Here is a 3,708-nt window from a genome sequence, read left to right as displayed (position 1 = left end):
AGCCAGGGGAATCAGACTCTCAGCATCGACACTGTCAAGCCGTCTAAGAATTTTATACATTTCAACGCGATCACCTCTCATTCTTCTAAACTCCAACCAATATTGGCCAATTTTACACAATATTTCCTCATACTACAATTGCAGCAAGACCTCCTTACTCTTATATTCCAACACCCTTCCAATAAAGGCTAACATATCATTTCCCTTCCTCACTCTCATTCGACCCTTGGTAAATCAGTATTTCCAGCATGTTTTTCCTCTTTTCCTTCGATAGGGAAAAGAAATGAAGGTTGATAACATTTTACTATAATTACACTCGATTATGAACTGCATCAAATTCGATTGGAAACTTAAGAGTTTCTGATGGAAATAAACTAATAAGCACACTTAATTGCGATGGCCGGGAATCGAACCCGGGTCAACTGCTTGGAAGGCAGCTATGCTCACCACTATACCACCATCGCTGAAAATAATCGACAATAAAATAGTTCCCAAACATCAGATCCTGACCAGACACTGCAGGCTGTTGGATTTTGTTCTTCATTTGAACTGGTTTCTGACGGATCCTTTCTCGCTCTGTTGCAGTTCCTGTTTCCGCCCAGTAGATTTCACCAACCCCCAATCAATGGAAATTCCACACCAGCCAGTAATTCTTCACCTTATATCGGACTGAAGAGACAGTCGATACCTGCAATACTTGACCAGCTGGAAATACATTTTACCACAGCTCACATCAGCGATTGAGTAAAGTTAAATAATTACATTAAATCATTACAGAGATCTGACTACCAACTGGGCAGGAATGGCAGCTTAATATTCAAGTCTATAAGATCTTTAGAAAGGACAGGGAAATAGGGAAAGGAGGAGGAGCAGCAATATTACTAAAGGACAATATTACAGCAGTTCAAAGATAGAATATCAGTGAGGGTGAGCGGGCAGTGTGAACACTCTGAGAGAGACCCATCACAAGTGCCCCCACTGTACTCCTCCAGAATGTATGAGAAGGGCGAGTGCGGGAGGATTTCTTCATTGTCTGTGAAAGTGTTTGTGAGATTGTGTAAATGTCTGGAAGAGGAAAAACCGGCGGTAAAGCTCTGTCGAAGGCCAAGTCTCGCACATCCCGGGCCGGACTGCAGTTCCCTGTTACCCGTGTTCAGAGGCTCCTGCGAAAGGGGAACTATGCTGAACGTGTGGGTGCCGGAGCCCCGGTCTATCTGGCTGCTGTGCATCGAGTATCTGACGGCTGAAATCCTCGAGGTGACCGGCAACGCGGCCCGGGACAAACAAGAAGACCCGCATCATCCCCAGACACCTGCAGCTGGCCATCCGCAACGACGAGGAGCTCAACAAGCTGCTGGGACGGGTGACCATCGCTCAGGGTGTTGTCTGATATCCAGGCCGTGCTGCTGCAGAAGAAAACCAGCATTGTGAGCTTCAAGAGCAAGTAAACTGGCCAAGGCTTAATCTGATAACCCAAAGGACAGGACCAACCTTATTGAAATCTTTGAAGAAGGAACAGAAAGTGCAGACAAGTTTAATGCAGTAGATGTGATATATTTGGATTTTCCGAAGGCCTTCTATAATGTACCACATTGTAGACTCATGGCTAAGTTCAGAGCACGTGGAGTCAGGATCAGGTGGCAGAATGGATAGCAAGTTGGCTACAAAACTGAAAGCCGAGAATAGAGGTGAAGAGTCGCTACTCAGACTGGCAAAAGGTGGGAAGTGGAGTTCCAGTTGCTGGGACCACTGTTCTTCACAATTTACTTTAACGATTTGGATTCGGGAATCGGAAGTACAATTCCAAAATTTGTGGACGACACCAACTTGGGGGATTTAGTTAATACAAAGGAAGAAAGCATCAAAATGCAAGAGGACATAAATAAACTTGCAGGATGAACAATCAGGAGGTCACACACTGCTTGGATAATAAGAGTCTAAACGGGATTGACGAGCAAAGGGATCTAGTGGTACAGATACACAAATTACTAAAAGTAGCGACCCAGGTTAATCAGGTCATAAAAAGACAAATCAAACACTAGGATTCATTTCTAGAGGGATAGAGTTGAAAAGCAAAGGAGTTATGTTAAACTTGTATAGAACCTTGTTTCGACCAGACTTGGAATACTGCGAACAGGTCTCGTCTCCATATGATAGACATAGGGGCATTGGAGAAGGTGCAAACAAGATTCACAAGGATGATACCAGAAATGAGAAGATATTCTTATCAGGAAAGACTGAACAGACTGGGTCTCGTTTCACTAGAAAAGAGAAGGCTGAGGGTTGATCTGATCGAGGTTTTTAAAGAAAATGATAGGGTTTGTTCGGATAGATGTAGAGAAAATGTTTCCTCTTGTGGGGAGTCCAAAACTTCAGGTAATAAACATGAAATAGTCGCTAATAAATCAAATAGGGAATTCAGGAGAAATTGCTTTACCCAGAGAGTGGTTAGAATGTGGAACTTGCAACGACGAGGAGCAGCTGAGGCAAATAACAGAGGGGCATTTAAGGGGAAGATAGATCAGCACATGAGGGAGAAAGGAACAGAAGGATATGCAGATCGGGTGAGATGAAGTAAGGAAGGAGGAGGCTCATGAGCAGCATAAACGCCGGCATAGACTAGTTGGGCCGAATGGCCTGTTTCTGTGCTGTAGTTTCAATGTAACTCGATGTAAAGGCTCTTTTCAGAGCCACCCTCTGTATCTGTGAAAGGACTGGTTACTGTCTGAAAGGAGACCCTGATATCATGCTCCCAGTGTGGCTTTGAGCTGCTTTTGTCTCGTTGTGGACGAGATGAGGTATTAATGGGACTGGAGTCGCGGCAGTGACCTCAGTCCGGTACTTTAAACGGTGACTTATAGAACCCAGCCCACACATCACCAGATTTCTTGTATTTATTTAAACTACTTGCCATGCTGGGCTCGTAAAGAATCACCAGAACTGCTCGACTAACCTCTCTACATCTGTGGAATTCAGCGCTTCGCTCCGTTTCTGTTCTATTTTGTTGGATTATTTACAAACTCACTGGGGAATCACTGAAATGTAACTCTGTACAGAAACAAATAACAGTGAATTGCCTGGTGCCCAGGAGATCAGGAACATTACTCGCCTTTCGTCCTGTTAACGAGTAAACCGTGTTTAGAGTCCAACGACTCGCTTTGGTTCCATATGGGGGATTAAACAGAGAAATCGGGAGGGGAGGAGACAGTCAGAGTGACAGAGTGGAGAGCGGCCTCTGATCTTCCAGCTCCACCTCCAGTTCTCTCCATCCGACAGTTTCAAACCGTTTATCGATAATAGAACCGAACCTCAGCGCTCCGCACAAACCCTGACAGACCCGGGCTTCATATTCAAGGATTCCCAAAACCCGAAGCTTTCAAATAAGCCCCGTTACAATGAGAAATCGTTAATATTCCTGCCTAAATACAGTCCATTCAATAACAAGTCAACTCGGCTCCTCCATTTCAGTCTGTTTCCCTGTTCGATCTCCCCACACATCCCCTCCCAGACGGGTTCAGCGTTTTACAAACACCTTATTCCAGCTTATTTGGAGAATCTCATGTGTTGGGGTTTGAGTTATGACGCGGAGTTTCTCCGCCAGTGTTACCGTCTCACAGAGACTCTCGCCCTGAATCTGTGAAAAGATTATGACCATGAACTGGGACTGGAGCCGAACACATCCCCAGTTACAGTGAGGCCCGGCCCGGA

General features: G+C 45.0%; 1 non-coding gene across 1 annotated transcript; it reads right to left on the bottom strand.

The window, feature by feature from the left end:
* Positions 1-392: 392 nt before the first annotated feature.
* trnag-ucc (transfer RNA glycine (anticodon UCC)) lies at positions 393-464 on the bottom strand. The gene has a single exon. It is a non-coding gene; the product is annotated as a tRNA-Gly (tRNA).
* Between the last annotated feature and the right edge of the window lie 3,244 nt (positions 465-3,708).

The sequence above is a fragment of the Heptranchias perlo genome, unplaced genomic scaffold (assembly GCF_035084215.1).
Source record: "Heptranchias perlo isolate sHepPer1 unplaced genomic scaffold, sHepPer1.hap1 HAP1_SCAFFOLD_47, whole genome shotgun sequence".
Taxonomy (NCBI): Eukaryota; Metazoa; Chordata; class Chondrichthyes; order Hexanchiformes; family Hexanchidae; genus Heptranchias; species Heptranchias perlo.
The sequence above is the reverse complement of the archived record's forward strand: the minus strand, read 5'-3'. Positions and strand labels throughout refer to the sequence as shown.